Here is a 19,779-nt window from a genome sequence, read left to right on the forward strand (position 1 = left end):
TTATACAGCATAATATGTAACTCAGCTTTAAAAACTACAATAGAGGCCTTTTAGCCAAAATTGCCATCTTTCAATATTTCATTTAAATGACTAATACATGGGGAAAGATTTGATCCAGCATATATACTCTAGGTCCTTTTGAAAACATTCAATGATTTCTTTATTATTTTATGTCTTACAAAGGTGGCACTTTAGACATGAAAGAAATGGTACTTACAAAAAGGAATGCCCCACATTTTCCTCTTTTTAAATAAATTCTTTTCAATTACAGTTGACATTCAATATTAGTTTCAGGTGTATAGCATAACAATTAGACATTTATATAACTTATGAAATGGTCTCCCAATAGGTCTTGCTCACACCTGACACCATACATACATACATTGCTAAAATATTATAGACTCTATTCCCTATGCTGTACATCCCCATGACTATTTTGCAATTGCCAATTTGTACTTCTTAATTCCTTCACCTTTTTCACCCAGTCTTGCAACCCCCAATTTGTTTTTTATATCTATGAATCTGTTTCTGTGTTGTTTGTTCATTAATTATTTTTCAGATTCCACATATAAGTGAAATCATATGGTATTGTCTTTATCTGACTGACTTATTTGATTTAGCATATTTCCCTCTAGGTCCATCTATGTTGTCACAAATAGTAAGATCATTCTTTTATGGAACATTCCATTGTATTTATGTACCACACTGTCTTTGTCCACTCCTCTTTCGATTGGAGCATTTAATCTATTTTTACATTTACGGTGATTGATAGGTATGTAGTTACTGACATTTTATTGTTTTCTAATCTTTTTTGTAGTTCTCTGTTCCTTTCTTATTGTGTTGCTATCTTTCCTTATATGTTGATGACTTTTTAGTGCTGTGGTTGGATTCCTTTTTCTATATTGTTGTCTCATAACTTTTTGGCTTGTAGCTACCATGTGCTTCATATATAACAAGCTATTTTTTAAAAATATATATATATTTTATTGATTTTTTACAGACAGGAAGGGAGAGGGATAGAGAGTTAGAAACATTGATGAGAGAGAAACATCAATCAGCTGCTTCCTACACACCCCCTACTGGGGATGTGCCCACAACCACGGTACATGCCCTTGACCGGAATCGAACCTGGGACCCTTCAGTCCACAGGCCAACACTATCCACTGAGCCAATCCGGTTAGGGCAATAACAAGCTATTTTTATAGCAGTCTATTTTAAGTTGAAGTTTGCTCAAGTTCGAACACATTCTAAAATCACTACCATTTTTACTCACCCTCTCCTCATTTATGTTTTTGACATTACCTTTTACTTCTTTTTTGTGTTGTGTTTGTGTGTATCCTTTAATTTACTGTTGTAATTACATGATCATCCCAGTTTGCCTTTTAACCTTTGTACTTGCTAAAGTGTTAGTTTATCCACTGTTTTTATCTTGTGACCCTTTGTCTGTGAGAATTTTTTTCTTTGCAATATTTTTATTCATATTTTTTATTTCTCTTCTTTCTTCTTAAAGAAGACTCTAACATTTCCTGTAATGCTGGTTTGATGGTGATGAAATCCTTCAACTTTTCTTGTCTGGGAAGCCCTTTATCCCTCCTTCAATTCTAAATGAAAACCTTGCTGGGTAGATTAATCTTGGTTGTAGGTCCTTTCTTTTCACCACTTAAAATATTTCATGCCAATCTCTTTTGTTCTGCAAAGATTCTTTTGAAAAATTGGCTGACAGTTCTGTTGTATGTAACGAACCGCTTTTCTCTTGTTGCTTTTAAGACTCTGTCTTCAATCTTTGGCATTTTAATTATGATGTGTCTCGGTGTGGGTATCTTTGCATTCATTTTGTTTGGGAATCTACACTTCCTGGATTTGAATATCTATTTCCTTTACCAAGTTAGGGAAGTTTTCGGTCATTATTTCCTCAAATAGGTTTTTGATTCCTTGCTCTTTCCTCCTCTTCTGGTACCCCTAGGATGATGATGTTCCTATGCTTGATGTTGTCCCTTAGGTCCCTTAAACTATCCTCATTTTTAAAAAATTCTTTTTTTTCCTTTTGCTGTTCCAATGGGTGTTTTCCACTACCTTGATTCCAAATTGCGGACTCAATCCTCTGCTTCATCTAATCTGTTGCTGAGTCCATTTAATGTATTCTTAATTTCAGTTATTGTATTCTCCATTTCTGACTGGTTATTTCTTATGTTTTCTATCTCCTTTTTAATGTTTCCTATCTCTTTTTCAAAGTCCTCAGATAATCTATTCTTCCCCTAAGTTCATTAAACATCCTTACAACCAGTGTTTTGAACTTTACATCTGGTAGATTACTTGCCTCCATTTTGTTTAGTTTTTTTTTTTTTTCTTTCTGGAGTTTTGTCTTATTTTTTCATTTGGGACATGTTTCTTTACCTCTTTATTTTAGCTGCCTCCCTGTATTTATTTCTATGCATTACATAGATGGCTATATCTCCTAGTCTGGAAGAGTGGCCTTATGTAGTAGGTGTCCTGTGGGGCCCAGGTTCAATTCCACTCAAGGGCACATGCCCAGGTTGTGGGCTCCATCCCCAGTAGGGGGCAAGCAGGAGGCAGCTGATCAATGATTCTCTCTCATCACTGATATTTCAATCTTTCTATCCCTTTCCCTTCCTCTCTGAAATCTATAAAAATATATTTGAAAAATAAATAAATAAAATGGCCAGGAATGGTGATTTAAAAAGAAACAAAAACAAAAAACTCTAAGGGACCCCATGAGGCTTGCAACCAGGGCAGCAATGGGCAGTGGCAATTCATCCCAGGCCAACCCCCTGAACCTGTCCCCAAGGCCCCCTTTTCTCTGACTTCTTAGTGAACCAAAGCAGACCAGCCTAGGCTCATTCCCTCAGCTTTAATAAACGTCCTCTAAAGTTCACCTGAACTTATGAAATTTTTCCTGCACAAAGAATCCACACACCATCGGCTGACCTGAAGCAGACCCACTAAGAGCCAGGTCCCCTTTCTGGTAACATTCTCTGGCAACCCAGATGTGAACCCCAAATGGTAACCCTGAAGCATGCCTGTGCCCTTCCCTTCCCCCTCTTTGTCCCCGACCCCCCAACCCCTCCCCTCAGGCGCATTACCCTTGATATTCTCTCTCCAAGCTCCATAACAATTGGTGCCGTTTCACTGTTGCCAACATTATGGTACTGTGACTCACACTGCTTCGTTACTGGTAAGCCAGTCATTCTAGCTGCCTTGGCTCGAAGGACCTGACTGATTGTGTTTTCTTTCCTCCTTGCATCTTTTCCTTTGGCTAACGGGTTTTCTCTCTCAGGGGATTGCTGTACTCTGCAGTATGAGAGGAGCACTTAAGAGCCATTAGTGGACTGCTTTTAAAGATTCCAGTGACCAGGATAAGTCAGTCATGGACCAGGGAAGTTTGTACAGGCACCCCGCCAACTGCAAGACAATACCCATGCATCCAGGAGTGGTTAAAATCACAGATGGCCCTTCCCCATGGTTCTCCCCTGTCAGGTTACCAGTTCCCACGGAGAGAGAGGTCCTTGCCTTCTGGCTGAAAGGAAATTTTGATAGGGGCAGAAATAGAATGTTGGGGAACCAGCTAGAATTGTAAGAAATATTAATCATGCTCTGTTAACCATGATGGTTTTATTCTGATTAAAGAAGGCACATTCTAACCTGGCTGGCAATTGCCTGTGGGACCTGGGAGCTCACCTGGAAATGCAGCCTATCCTCCCCATTTGGAGCTGCCTATTATCATGGAAAGATTAACAACCTGTGGCAGAAACCAGAGCCAGAAACCAAAACTGCCAGCCCTTTGAAGACCCCAGCCTTTGCATATCACTAACCCTTTGAAGATCCCCAGCCCTCTCCTTATCTGTGAACTGCCCATTTGGCATACCCTTTGGCTATTTCCCCAAGTAATCTTTGTCCTTTTTACCCAATATAAGCAGCTGGCTTATGGTGGTGATATGCAGAGCATATTTTTGTGGATGCCCTGCTGTTCTCCCATATTGCCAGCAGTATTGGAATAAACGCTCATACACATTTCAACCCTGTCTCTGCTCAATTGGCTCAAGTAGTGACAGGCAGCATGGACACATTGTTTGTCCCATTACAATTCTTTTCTTCCCTTTTTTTCCTTCAATCATGTCTGAAGTTGAATTCAGGCTGGCTTTCTTTGATCTGTTTTTAAAAAAATCCTCAAAATAGTAGAGCTAAAGGTTAAGATTATAAAAACAAAAACAAAAGAACAAAACAGGCTAACTCAGGACAGAGAGGGAAATGGATGGCTGATTCTTGACTTGGGCTTTTCAATTGAAGTTGCTCTCTGGGGGTCTGAACAAAATCTTATACCGCATGAATATGAGCCTAGGTTTCTTAGGCTCTGAGGATGAGGGGGTGCTTACTCCCCTTGGCTCGCATCTCAAACAGTCTTAGGCAACTGAGAGAATCTTTGGAAGGGGAGGGAAAGCCAAGAGATGTGGAAAGGTTTGATTATGACCTGGAGCTCGGCACACAGGCAGCACGGTTTAACCCAGTACACAGCATAGTTGGAGGCTTATTTAGACTCTGCAAACCTAAAAACAAAACTAAAATCAACATGGGAAATTATGCCTCCAAGACCAGAAACTCCCAACCCCCATTAACACTCCTGACTTACAGGAGTGTTAACTAGAAGTGATATCAATTTAAGATGGCAAAAATGTAGCTCTGTTGATGCCTAAATTAATTCTTTTGCATACAAAATTTAAAAAGAGGCTTTAGAGTGAAAACTGAGTGAGTGGGAAGCTTATCTTGACTGCAAATTAGAAGTTCCTGGGAGGAGCAAAAGTCAATTACATAAACCAGAAAGGCTGGTTTAAGGCAAGAGGAGAACAGCGATTGTATACATTCTTTCCTCCTGGACACAGATAGGTTTGCAAAGGAATTTTATTTAAAGAATATAGTACTGTTAAAGAATATAGTACTGGCTATTCTGACCTATTCCAATTAATACAACTACTGGTTTCTGGGACCAAGGCAAGAGAATTGCTAAATGGGGTCTGCTAGGAAACTATAGAGGGGTCCTTTTCTATTGTACAAGGCCAGGTCACTTTAAAAAGAATTAATGAAAACCAAAATGGGACGTAGAAAGGAAAAACAACAACAACAAAAAACAAAAAGCAGAAACAGCTCTAACCGGTTTGGCTCAGTGGATAGAGCGTTGGCCTTCGGACTGAATGGCCCCGGGTTCGATTCCGGCCAAGGGCATGTACCTTGGTTGCGGGCACATCCCCAGTAGGGGGTGTGCAGGAGGCAGCTGATCGATGTTTCTAACTATCTCTCTCCCTTCCTCTCTGTAAAAAAAATCAATAAAATATTTTTTAAAAACACAAACAAAAAACACAGAAACAAGCTTAGGGTTCCTCTGTTAGGTCTGATCGAATAATTGAATGGACACCCCTCTCCCCTGGGAACTGACCTTTAGACCACTTCACAAGAGACATTCCCTTTTGCTTAGCATTTGCTAAGACCACAATTCACTTGCTAAGACCATTATCTTTCCCCTCAGAACCTGCCCAGAGAATTCTCCGCCCAGTAAAAGCCAGCCTAGAGTCCTTTAAAATCTCTTGGCTCCCTGTCCCTGGGTGTTTATGCCATTTTGGGGCTCAACCCATTTGGTTTCCAGATGACCTAATAAGTTCCTAATTCTTTTTCCCTTTTGGCCTTGTGCATTCCTCCTTTGGCAACCCTAACATCCTCCAAGGGTGTTTCTCCTTCTCAATGATAGTTTGGGAGAAGTTGAAATTATCATAAAAGAAAGCATTTAAGGCCACTGGGTCTACTTTATGTTTTTAACCACACCCAACAAATTGCCTTCTCCCTCAGAGTAAAGCTTCTGTGCAAATGGCAGAGATAGCTAATCAACACCTGTTTTCAAATCAGAACCTGTTTCCCTTCCAACTAGGAATGTTATGGGAATATATCTTCTATATTTATAAAAGTCTAAGCAATCAGCCAACTGGCCAATCGGCCAGTAGGTATGATGCATACTGACCACCAGGGGGCAGACGCTCAACGCAGGAGCTGCCGAGTGACAGCAACTTTGTAGAGTGCCCTCTCACACTCCGGAACCTCTTGGGGGATGTAGTACTGCCGGTTTCGGCCCAATCCCCACAGGCCAGGCGGAGGGACCCCATCTGCCAGAGGGACCCGGCTCACTCCACAGATGCCCTTAGAGCCCTGGCACCACCCCAGGTGTGGCTGGAGAGGGACCGCAGGAGGTTGGCTCCAGGGCGTGTCCAGCTGGTCTTGCTCAGTCCCGCCCCCCTGGCCACCTTCTAATTCATTTACTTTCAATGTGCAAGAATGATTCATGCACAGGGCCTCAAGTATATATATTTGCTAATCAAATCTGCCCCAATTCACCTGATATGGTGAGGTTGTGTATATTTTTTTAATCAGTGACATCCACATATGCTTTTTCCAGAAGGGTAATATATATATATTTAGAACTAAATGAACCAGATACTAAACCAAAAGGGAAAATAATGATTTTTAAAAGGAACCATCTGCCCTAGCTGGTTTGGTTCAGTGATATGCTGTAGGCAGGAGCACAGCAAAGACGATGGGCCAGATACAGGTCACCAGGATAGAAAGCCCCATGTGCCTAGCAATGGACAATGAATTGTAGGATGGGACCTAGCACCCACGGTGAATTTTCCTCCCTATAGATAACATCTAGGCCAGTGATGGCGAACCTATGACAAGCGTGTCAGAGGTGACACTCGAACTCATTTTTTTGGTTGATTTTTCTTTGTTAAATGGCATTTAAATATATAAAATAAATATCAAAAATATAAATCTTTGTTTTACTATGGTTGCAAATATCAAAAAAATTCTATATGTGACACGGCACCAGAGTTCAGTTAAAATGCTAACACGCCGAGCTCAAAAGGTTCGCCATCACTGATCTAGGCCTTAGTTGTATTTCAGCTCAGGCCCATATAAGCAACACAACCAGCAAGGCTGACCTCAGGACCAGCTGTATTGAATAAATGTCCCCCTGCCCTGGTACCCGCCAATCAATCAGCAGAGACCTCAACCCTGAATGGACACACCTGAAAAGCTGCTGAATATTCTATTGAGACCTTCCCCAGGGACCTCCCCTAAAATCTCCACCCTTAAAACCCTTAGAATGGAGGACCCAGGGGGCTCGGTGGTGCCTTTTCTTTTCTCCTCTACCTCCCCACCCCCCTCCCTCAGGCACATTACCATTAGCTTCCCCACTCCAAAGGCCCTTCCTTTACCTTTATAACTTATTTTCCAAGACCATTTCTTCTAGGAATTACTTCTTCTACCTCTGTAATTTACCAAATAAATGTTCTCTTATAGTTTGGGTCTTGCTCTGAATTCTTTCCTAGCCAGAACCCAAGTACCGAGGTTGCTGAACCCCACCAGTCAGACAAGTGGTGCCATTTTCACCACCTACAACAGATAGAGCAGTGGTTCTCAACCTTGGCTGCACATTAGAATCACCTGGGAATCTTTTTAAAATCCTGATTTCTGGGCCTCATCCTCCGGAAATTCTGTTTCTTTGTTACTAATGTTGTGGCCCCACCCTATAACAAAGAAACAATTTCCGAAGAATGAGGCCCAGAAATCAGGATTTTAAAAATATTCCCAGGTGATTCTAATGTGCAGCCAAGGTTGAGAACGACTGAGATAGAGGGTTGGCTTGCGGACTGAAGGGTTTCGGGTTCCATTCTGGTCAAGGGCATGTATCTCGGTTGTAAGCTTGATCTCTGGTCCCGGTAGGGGTGTGTGCGGGAGGTAACCAATCCATGTGTCTCTCTCACATTTAAGTTTCTCTCCCCCTCCATTTCACTCTCTCTAAAAAAATAAACAGAAAATATCCTCAGGTGAGGATTAACAAAAAGGAACGTCCCAAGAGAAAACTAATCTTGAGATGACTGAATGTTTGCTAACTATCATTTCTTCATTATTAACTTCCATGAGAGCCTCAGAGAGGCTTAACAGGTTACCCATTCTACTCAGAATGGCCCAAAACAGCCCAGTCCACACTGCTTCAACTTGTCCCAGTTGGCAAGTATGTATATGGAATACATACTTGCCAACTGGGAGAAATTTGACCGAGTCCCTCAAGAAAAAGGCTGTTCTTTTATAACACAGCCTGGTTCTGATATAAAGTGGGCAATGAAGAGGTTTGACCAGTTAATGGCACCATTAATTTTAATACTATCTTACAACTAGACCAGTTTACCACTCCCAATGCAGTCCCATACACCCAAACCTTTATGACTCTCAGGTGACCCTAAGCTATGAACTTTCTGTAAGCAAGAAAAATGTACCCAAATGGAAAGAAACATTCCAAAAATGGGTGAATAGATTTGTCAGTCCAGTGCCAACATGTGGGTGGCAACCCAGTCCCTGAGTTACTGAAAATGACTGTCCTTGTTTTACAAATGAAGTCTTCACAGGACCAGAGGTGTGGCTCCAGAAACAATTCAAAACCCACCAATTCCTTTTACCTTCCCCAAACCTCCCCTATTCATCTCAGGAAGCTTTTACATAATTGGCTTTAGGAAATCAAAGTCAAATTCCAGATCTTCATCGAGAACTCTTATCTGGGCCATCTTTTTAAAATGCAAATCTCTGGTGATTCTTATCAAATGGGGGAAAACGCAGATCCATTTAACTTATTTCAGCCATTCCTTTTTAAATTAGTGAATTTTATAGTTATTAAATATCAAAATATTTTGAAATAATATGAAATACTGAAATGTTGATTGCTAGACCAGTCTTAAGTTCACCTGCTTTTGGCTTTTTATTGCAGAAAGTCTATAAAGTGGATTTGGAACTGTTGATGTAATGTCTTGTGCCTTTTTGAAGGTGTTGTGGTTTTTTAAATATATTTTTATTGATTTCGGAGAGGAAGAGAGAGAGAGATAGAAACATCAATGCTGAGAGAGAATCATTGATTGGTTGCCTCCTGCACGCCCCACACTGGGGATCAAGCCCACAACCCCGGCATGTCCATGACCTCCTGGTTCATAGGTCGACGTTCAAACACTAAGCCATGCCAGCAGGGCAAAGGTGTGTTTCTTGAAAGTGAAAGTGTGTTTAAAATGTGTTCATAAAAGTCAATCTAAGGAATGCTGGCTATTTACTTTTTGGTTATCATTGGAAATTGAAGTTCCTAAGAATTAAAAGTTCAAATTAAATTAGAAAGAAATTGTAGGCCTAAAACATAGAGATACATCTTTGCAGGACAAGAATTAAAATTGAATTATTCTAATGATGTTATTTCTGAATAGGTAAAATTATAGAAAGTCTTATAGAAAGTTATGAAGGTTGTAAAAATTTATAAAAGTCTTAAGTGTTTATAGAAAGAGTCCAGTCTGGCTCCAGTCCTCCTTCCCCGACCTGATTTCTATCTGGGGACATTATTTGATGACCCTGGGAGCCGGAGTTGTTTTCACTGCACTCCCTCTTGCCCTTGTCAGTATGGGGAAAACCTACCTGTCAGATGTCAGTAAATCCTTCATCAAAACGTGTCTAGTCAATGCTGAGATGCAAGGTAAGCCTGCCTATGGACATGGAGTCACCCGCCCACACACCATCCCCAAGTGACACCTGGGTGATGGGGTCTGTTGAATCAGGACCTGATCACCCCTGACGTGTGAAGGGGCCCCTTCTCTCCTGCTCATTTGATGGCACTGAGTTGAGTATGAGACATCCATTCCCAAGGCATCTACCCAAGGTCCCGGTCATTGGTAAGGCCACCTTCAGGACATGAAGTAAACCTTCTCCTTATATTTAGCATTTATTACAAAGAGTGTGACAACCCCACTCTTGTCATGTGACATCTTATGTCACGGGGTTTCTGACTTTTTAGTGAGCCAAAGCAGCCCCATCCAGACTCACTTCTTTTCTATATCATTTCTAGGGAGCTTATGCAGCCCTGCCCAGGCTCTCTCCTGTTGCTTCATTCCGACTGGAGCACAGACTTTATTTTCACAGCTCATTCACAGCCCTTGACACCCTTGAAAATCTCAACAAGTCTTCCCTGCTTGGTATTTAGGAACTTCCCTCCCCTTTTCTAGCCTTCACAAAAGTCATCAAAAGCAAATGAAAACAATCTTGAGTCTTCTCTACAAAAATTAATAATTCGGATAATGTGTATGGTCTTTATGTGCTTAGTCTTCTTGTGTATGGTCTCTATGTGATCCATATTTATCTGTGTATTATAAAGTGGTGTGTTTTCTGCCTCCAGATGGCATTTAAAGGGTGTGGTGTTTTATTGGCCTAAAAAGATATATACCTACTAGAGGCCTGATACATGCATTCATGCACGGGTGGGGTCCCTCAGCTTGGCATGTGCCCTCGCACAATCCGGGACCCCTCGGAGGATGTCAGACTGCCAGTTTCAGCCCGATCCCCCCCAGGCCAGGCTGAGGGACCCCACTGGGCCTCTAGTATGCATATAAGATCTTTGGTTAATCTCTTCTCACCCTCCCCGCTCCCCCCTTCCCTCTGAGATTTATCAGTCTGTTCCATGTTTTCAATCCTGTGCATTGAGCGTCTGGCCCCTGGTGGTCAGTGCACATCATAGCTACCAGTCGAACAGTAGAAAGTTCGCTTAGGCTTTTATACATATAAACTAGAGGCCCGGTGCACAAAAATTTGTGCACTCGGCGGGGGGGAGAGGGGGGGGTCCCTCAGCCCGGCCTGTGCCCTCTCACAGTCTGGGACCCCTTGGGAGATAACGACCTGCTGGCTTAGGCCTGCTCCCGGGTGGCAGAGGGCAGGCCCAATCCCTAGGTGCAGCCCCTGGTCAGGCTCAGAGCAGGGCCGATTGGGGAGTTGAGGCGCCGCCCCATCATGCACAGAGCAGGGCGGATCAGGAGGTTGCAATGCCACCCTCAGTCACGCTCAGGATAGACTGATTGGGGGGTTGGGGCACCGCCCCCTGTTACACTCAAGGCAGGGTCAATGGGGAGGTTGCGGCGCCACCCCCTGTCACGCACAGAGCAGGGCTGATCAGGGGGTTGGGGCGCTGCCCCCTGTCACTCACAGAGCAGGACCAATCAGGGGGTTGGGACGCTGCTCCCTGTCACTCACAGAGCAGGGCCGATAGGGGAGCTGGGGCACCGCCCCCTGTCACACACAGAGCAGGGCGGATCAAGGGGTTGGAGCGCTGCACCCTGTCACTCACAGAGCAGGGCCGATAGGGGAGTTGGGGCACCGCCCCCTGTCACACACAAAGCAGGGCCGATCAGGGGGTTGGGGCACTGCACCCTGTCACACTCAGGGCAGGGCCGATGGGGAGGTTATGGCTCTACCCTGTCACACACATAGCAAGGCCCGTGGAGGGGGGTTGGGGCGCCACCCTCTATCACCCACAGAACAGGGCTGATCAGGGGGTTGGGGCGCCACCACTGTCACACTCGGGGCAGGGCCGATGGAGAGGTTATGGTTCTACCCTGTCACACACAGAGCAGGGCCCATGGGGGCGGGGGTTGGGGCGCTGCACCCTGTCACACACAGAGCAGGGCCGATCAGGGGGTTGGTGCGCTGCACCCTGTCACACACAGAGCCACAGGGCAATCGGGGGATTGGGGAGCTCCCCCCCTATCAGGCACAGAGCAGGGCTGATCAGAAGGTTTGGGCGCTGCACCCTGTCACACACAGAGCTGCAGGGTGATCAGGGGATTGAGGAGCTCCCCCCCTATCAGGCACAGAGCAGGGCTGATCAGGGGGTTTGGGCGCTGCCCCCTGTCACGCTGATCCTGGTGCCGGGAGCCACGCTGCTCCGCTGATCCCGGTGCTGGGAGGCATATTACCCTTTTACTATATAGGATAGATGCCTGGTGCATGGGTGGGGGCTGGCTGGTTTGCCCTGAAGGGTGTCCTGGATCAGGGTGGGGGTCCCCACTGGGGTGCCTGGCCAGGCTGGCTGAGGGGCTGAGGGCTGTTTTCCCGCTGGCAGTTGACTAAAAGCTCCCAACCGCTCCTTGTTTTCTTTTTTTGTTTTTTATTCTGGGCCAGCTTTAGCTCTGAGGCCTCGCTGCTGAAAACATGGATACAATGTTGTGGTCCGGGGCTGACTGAAAGCCGGTTTTGTTTAGCTTCTTATTTGCAACATAGTAATAGTTGCTTAGAGTTGCAGTTGAGAGGCCGGCTGGTGAGGCGGGGAACGCTGGAGTCTGCAGTTCCTGGAGGAAGCAAGTATCCCTGTTCGCTTCAGTGCATGGCTGCCGGCCGCCATCTTGGCTGACAGTTAATTTGCATAAGGATACGCTGATTAGCCAATGGGAAGGGTAGCAGTCGTACGCCAATTACCATGTTTCTCTTTTATTAGTGTAGATATAGATTAAACAGAATCCTGTGGTCTGAACAAAATATTTGATATTAAAACTAGTTTAAGTTTAATTAATATCTTTTACTAGTAGAGTTATTACCATAAAATGTGTTTGTTTTAGCTAAATTTACAAAAAGTTTATGATATAATCTTTTGGGTAAATTTGTCTGACAACCTTCCCAAAGCTTAAATTTTAAGAGACTTTTTTAAACCAAGAAATAACTTTTGAGTTATTCCAGTGGGCCCTGGAATACCTCAAAAATTTATTCTCTCTCCTAAGTGTTTTAAAATAATTAGGCCTATTCAATATGCTTGTAAAATTACTTGAAAAGCTGTGCCAAATAAAAGTTAATAACTATATTCTATTTATATACATATATTTTATAAAAATGGATGTGCTAGAAATTTCAGTCTGCTCTAGGAAGAAACTTGCAAAAACCAAAGCCAAGCTCGAATAGGAATCTCTCAGGTAGCAGGTGCCCTGTCACAAGACAAGCCAAGAGTAATGGTTCTTTATGGGGATATTCAGCAGTGGCACTCCAGATGTTTGTGACCCACACACTGGGGTGTATATGAATTGTTTCCAGTGCTCAGTACACACTTCTAATGAGTCATATGCAGTGTTTTAAATCTTGCATATTATTCCTTATATATTAAAATTGTGTATTAAATCTAAAAATGTGAGCTTTGTATTGTTTTATGTAATTTCATAATAATTGTTATTTACCAAAATTTATCTTGGAATGTTATAGCTTAAAGAAAAGCAAAATTTTTTATCAATTGCATTGTAATCAAGTCTATAATCATGTCATTTCAGCTTTGTCATTTATACAGTCATTGTTTTACTCTGATGCATTTGCAAATATGTTAAGACTTTGGAAAGATTCACGAAAAGGACTCTAAATTACAGATTTCTAAGCAGATCATCTCTTTTTGTTGTTAATCCTCACCTGAGGACATTTATTCCATTGATTTTTTAAGAGAGTGGCAGGGAGGAGGAGGAAGGGTTGGGGGGGGAGAGTGGAGGTGGGGAGGGAAAGAAACATCACCGTGAGAGAGACACATCAATGCTTCCCACACACGCCCCAACTGGGGCCTCAAATGGAAGCTACAACCGAGGTACATGCCCTTGACTAGGAACTGAACCCACGACCCTTTGGTGCCTGGTCCGGCACTCTAACCCCTGAGCACACTGGCCAGGGCTAAGCAGATCATCTCTTTGAAGTAGAAAAAAAAATGTATGGAACCCTAAGAAATAACTGGATTCATAGAAATACTGGCAAATAATCAGAACAAAAATTGGTTATATGGGACTGAATGAACTAACAATAATTATTATTACAACTTTGTTAAAAATATTGATTTTTTAAAAACCATTCTGTTTTACAGATAAGGAAGCTTGTTTCTATTTTCCTTGAACAATTTGGTAAATTTTATCCTTATAAACAATACTACAGCATTTATATTTTTCTCCCTCCTAAACCCTCCAGAATTTGGCAACTCTCAATGAGTGTGTATTATTTTCATGACAATATTGCATAAATCCAATAAGAATCTGTTCTCTTTATAATGGGACACATAAAACCAGGTTCCAATTGTGGTTTTACTAACCAAACCTTTGACTGCAATATCATAATCAAGAGAGACGTGCCTGGATTCTTGGTGTCACCAAAAAGACTTACGGAAGTCAATAAAAGTCCCTTGAAGAAACGGCCTGGTACCTTGCTTGTTCACGTGGTTCATGACAGTCTTTCCAGGTAAGGGATGAAGATTGCTTTCCTGGCAAATGGCAAAGAGAGAACCTCAAGACATTTGGGGGACCTCAAGAACTTGAGAAATCCATCCAAACCCTTGCAGGTAAAGCCAGATGGCAACTGTGCGGCTTGGCTACTGTGCCCTGAAGGGCTGACTAAAAGCACAATCTGAAGATTCCTTGTATGTGAAATTCCAGCAAAGCAAATTTCAAAGAGCCTATATGATCAACCGCTGCTTTTCTTGTTGTGTTTCAGATTTTAAATATAGTCTCTTTAATAAAAATAACAATTTTAAGGAGAAAAATTTTGTTTCAATAAAAATTAGTGCCCAAAATTTAAAGCTTTGTTTTTATCTGTGAATTAAACTGGTTTATGAATTCTTCTAATTGTCTTCAACCCTCCAAGCTAATGTTTTATTTTTCTTCCATTTTTTTGACTTGGAATTACTGAGAACTACTGATGCAATGTCAACCATACAAAATTTACCTGAGCATCTGATGACATTACCAGAAATATTTAAACTACAAATAAAGAGGATCTGTCAAATTATCACTGCTTGTTTTATTCCAGCAAAAAAGATTTCAGGGATGGAAGTGTCTGAGAGGGAAATGAGACAGGCCAGTAAGCCAGGATAGGCAAGATGGGGAAAGTGAGACAGATAGTTAAACAGCAGTTTGTAGCCATCTAGTAAATTCCATCTTCCCTCTACCAGGGACACTTAAGAATATGTAAATGGTTTGCACTTCTCCTCCCCAACCAGAGGGTAAACAGCTTCAATCACCCTACTAGGGGACACAGGTGACAGAAATCCAATTAGTGTCATTTGCCAACCACACTCAAGAACAGAGCAAGTTAAGAATAAATCTTATTTTAATACATCAGTATAAGGCTGTTGAATATTCTACTGAAATCCTCCCCTAAGACTACCCCTAAGCATCCAGTCTTTAAGACCCCTCAAAATAAAGGTCCCAGCCCACACTTTCTCTCAGGAGCATGCCCGTGCCTTCACTCTCCTTTGTCCCCCACAGGCATGCATCTCCTAAACTAAAGAACCCCATGAGCCTTGCAACCAGGGCAGCAATGGCAGTGGCAGTTCATCCCAGGCAACCCCTGAACCTATCCCCAAAGCCCCCTTTTCTCTGACTTCTTAGCGAGTCAGAGCAGACCAGCCTAGGCTCATTTCCCCAGCCCCTTGTTTCACATCCCCAGCTCTAATAAACATCCCCTAAAATTCACCTGGATTCATGTGGTGAAATTTTTCCTGCATGAAGTCAAGAACCACACACCATTGGCTGGCCCGAGGCAGACCCACTCAGGGCCAGGTCCCCTTTCTGGTAACAGAGAGTTCTTCAGAAAAGAGGATGAGGGGAAGATACAGAAAGGAGATTGGTAGCCTAATTTCATCTTACTGGAGAAAAACTTTTTTTCTCTTCCCATTCACAACATAGAGAAATAATAAATAATCATAGCCCTCAACACTGCCTAAGGTACATCTATGAAGCTGTGCTGGATTAGAACACAGACATCTGCTAAGAAGAAAGTATTAACTAGCTAGTGGAAGACAGTTTTTTTGTGGTGGCCTCTAAGCAAATCACCAATACACTTTGAACTAACCCAACAAAGGATAATTCTGTCAATTGTACCAAGAGTTCCACCTGGAATTTTCATTAATAGTATTAAAGCTATATATTAATATGAAAAACGAAAGAAGTTCACAAGAAAAATTGCTAATGTTTGATCTAAAAGATTTAACACATTCCCTCTAGAACAGTGGTTCTCAACCTTCCTAATGCCGCAACCCTTTAATACAGTTCCTCATGTTGTGGTGACCCCCAATTTCATTGTTACAAATTGAACATAATTAAAGTATAGTGATTAATCACAAAAACAATATGTAATTACATATGTTTTCCGATGGTCTTAGGCGACCCCTGTGAAAGAGTCGTTCGACCCCCAAAGGGATCGTGACCCACAGGTTGAGAACCACTGCTCTAGAAGCTTCCTTTCATGTCAAATGACTGTTCCTGCACTAAAAACTAAGAAAAGAAATACTTGCACAGTATTACTGTTGGAATAACCTTTCATGTACAATTTAATGCCAACTGAAAGGTACCTTATTAGCATTTACTCACATATTTATGGCAATATTTAAAGAAATATACTACACTAAACAAAAAAAAAAGTTACCAAATTAAGACATACTACATCATTATTTATTCACTTGACAAGTATTTACTGAGGGTCTACTGTGTGCTATATATTGTTATATGAACATGGGAAACAGGTTTCCTAGAAAGTATAAGTAGCTTTTTCTAGGACAATGCTATATATACTTACAACTTCACCTCTTTATCAAAGTTTATCTAAAAACTCCAATCTCTATTTTGACTTTTATCCCATTTCTTTAGCTAATCTCCAGCAATGCTTCCTCCTGGAAAGCATGATTAACCCTGACAGAGCAAAAGAAAACTTCATTTCTAAATAGTTCCCAAGCCCTGTATCCTTGGAGTTCCCATTTCCCTCTTAATCAACCCATGTTTGCTGCAGCCTTCACATTCCAGAACCTATCACCACCACTTCCTCCATAGAAATCATTCAGTGGTCGCCAACCGGTGGTCCATGGTGGTCCGTGAGGTCTGAAAGGTTGGTGACCGCTATCTAAATGACCAAACATATTAGCAGAAAGAGATGTAGCTACTTTATTTTAAAAATCAAAAAGTCTCAAGTTTAGACAATTCTTTAAGTCTGGTCTCATGGTCCCAAACTGATCCAAGTGGGAAAAAACAGATCTCTGATATTTTCAGGAATCACTGGAATTTTTGTGTGATTTTTTTGGTCAAATTCAGTAGAGAGTTATGTATTAAAATTAAACATTACTTTCTACACTTCACTAATGCCCTTCCTCAAAGGGAAAAGTACTGGGAAATCCACCTCTAAAACAGAGTAGCAAAAATAAAGTAGCTGTTATACAACTATATAATATTCATGTACTCACGATTAAAACATTCCATTACAAAGCATAAAGATATTGCCTTAAAAAGACATCTGCAGATGTTTCATGCTTTGTATAGATCTGGCAAATGCCCAAAAGACCAAAAATGCTCTCATTTCCTGATGTGGGTTAGCCAGCTTTGAAAAACAAACAGATAAACAAAAAACACATTAAGTCCAGAAACACTATTAAATTATTTCAGCCCTCGCTGGTTTGGCTCAGTAGATAGAGCCTTGGCCTTTGGACTGGGAGGGTCCCGGGTCTGATTCTAGTCAAGGGGACATGCCCAGGTGCCGGAAGCCGGTCCATCCTTGCTGCTTGACACAGTCGCTGCAGGAAAGAAACATCTGCACAGCATATGTTTCAAGGGACCTGGCTTATATAGCATATTGTTCTTAATATGTTTGCTCTCCTTAGTGCCATGTGTTTTAACCAAGGTCACCTCTCTGAGAAAGGTTGTTTCCCCAGGTGGGGATTTTTCCCTGAGGTTAGGGAGGGGATACAACCCCTTAATTAAGTGCAAGGCGGGTAGTTAAGCTACATAATCTTTACTCCCTGGAATGGAGATAAGAAACGCCCTAACCTTTGTAATAGAAATTGACAGGATTAAAATCGGCTGGTATAAATACGGATGTAACAAGACAATAAACATGAGATCCTCATCAGATCCTCATCAGTTCCTAACCAGAACTCCGACCAGAACTTTGGCTGGAGATCCTGGCTAGAGGTCCTGACTAGGCTGCTGATCAACTGAAGGCTGTCTTCGTGTCATTCCTTCTTCGCCGACTCCGTCCACACCTTTGGGGACCCCTTGGACCCGCTGGGATTGGACCCCAGCACCCGGGTTCGGGCTCGGTCCCCAGTGTAGGGCGTGCAGGAGGCAGCCGATCAATGATTCTCTCTCATTGATGTTTCTATCTCTCTCTCCCTCTCCCTCCCGCTCTAAAATCAATAAAAATCTATTTAAAAATACATAAGTAAATAAATAAATACATTATTTCAAACATTAACCTTGCATACACTTTAAAGTAACATCATTGTAATTCTAGTCCATCTTATAAAACAGATAACCTGTTTCCTACACATATATCTTAAAGATTTTAAACACATTTTTTCATCATTATTCTCAACCATGTAAATATATTCAATCACCTAATATGAGCTAAGTGCTAATGGAACTTTCCAGATGTAATGGGCTATTCACAAAGCTCTTACTTTCTTCGACTAGTTTTAAAAAAGAGTAAACTAGTCTCTAGCCATGTTTATAAAGGCCTCATAGCTATTATAAAAACATATAGTTACACAGACCCCTAAGACAAAAGGCTGCTCATTTGATAGATGAATTACTCCATCTCAAGATTCTAATAAAGACTACTCTTTATTTCCCAAAACATGCTTCACCATGACAAGATCTACATTGTATTCCAAAAAAAGGATTATTCTGACAGCAATCCATTAAATCTCAAAGGAATCAGTGTATTCTCTTGTTGGCAATGACATCAACCTGTGATGTTTTGGACATTTTCCCACACTCTCTCTGAATATTAGAATGTCTAATTGGACATTCTAAAATGTTCAATTACATAACTCTAACTCTAGCACTAGTTCTAAACCTAACCCTAATCCTAATCCTAAACCTAATCCTAGCCCTAGTCCTAAACCTAACTCTAAACCAGTGATGGCGAACCTTTTGAGCTCGGCGTGTCAGCATTTTGAAAAACCCTAACTTAACTCTGGTGCCGTGTCACATATAGAAATTTTTTGATATTTGCAACCATAGTAAAACAAAGACTTATAATTTTGATATTTATTTTATATATTTAAATGCCATTTAACAAAGAAAAATCAACCAAAAAAATGAGTTCGCGTGTGACCTCTGACACGCGTGTCATAGGTTCGCCACCACTGCCCTAAACCAACCCTAAAAAGGGAAAAAAAAAAAAAAAAAAAAAGAAAGAAAAATGTCCAATTAGAGTAACAGAGGCATTCAACTCAAGCCTGAGGAATCAGGCTAAATCTAACCTATATTCGTATGCTTTAAGATTCTAAAATATCTGAAATATAAATCTAAGGTGGATAGATGGCATAATTCAAAGTGCCAAAGGTCCCTTTTTTAATTATGGGCTCGACACTCGTCATTTTTATCTGACTGCTTCTGCATTGTCTCTTTGAGCCCAGGACTGAGAGAACTGCTACTGGAGAGGATGTCCAACCACCTGGAGCCAGCAGGTCAAGCTAACCTTAGCTGAATATTCTCTCACCATCACGTTCTATTATCTCAACCTCATCAAATTCCACCCTTTCCCCGACACCGGGCCTTCAATGATGAAGTACAAAACACTGGCCATTCCCACAAAAGTCCCGCCTGGTTGTCCACCATCCTGGAATATGACTTGGCCTACTTCCCAGCAACATAAAAAGTTCAACTACACTGTCAGTAAGTGTGGAAGCACACAGGTCTTGGGATGAAGTCAGGCTAACTGCTACTTTGTAACCTAGGGTTACAAATAATGTCCAGTGTTTTAGTTATACTAGTGGGAGAAGTAGGAAAGTGTACATCTGATCTGATCCATATTCTCCTCCAGGGTCTTACATTTTAAATGTTGGGAGGAAGGGACATAAAAAAATAATATTTTGTGATATGAAAATTATATGCAATTCAAATTTCAGAGTCTACAATTAAA

At 41.8% G+C, this 19,779-nt stretch overlaps 1 protein-coding gene across 3 annotated transcripts in view; it reads right to left on the reverse strand.

The window, feature by feature from the left end:
• Nucleotides 1-19,779, reverse strand: part of LIMS1 (LIM zinc finger domain containing 1) — a 163,962-nt gene that overhangs the window by 126,488 nt on the left and 17,695 nt on the right. Inside the window, exon 1 of one of the 3 annotated variants that reach the window (XM_070405865.1) lies at nucleotides 14,001-14,049. The exons of the other annotated variants lie outside the window; for them this stretch is intronic. The gene's annotated coding sequence lies outside the window, so the exon portion shown is untranslated. Of the gene's footprint in view, nucleotides 1-14,000; nucleotides 14,050-19,779 lie in introns of those variants that run through there. 3 annotated transcript variants of the gene reach the window in all.

Source organism: Myotis yumanensis, unplaced genomic scaffold, assembly GCF_028538775.1.
Source record: "Myotis yumanensis isolate MYYU_CA2020_CCGP unplaced genomic scaffold, mMyoYum1.0.hap1 SCAF_2, whole genome shotgun sequence".
NCBI lineage: Eukaryota > Metazoa > Chordata > Mammalia > Chiroptera > Vespertilionidae > Myotis > Myotis yumanensis.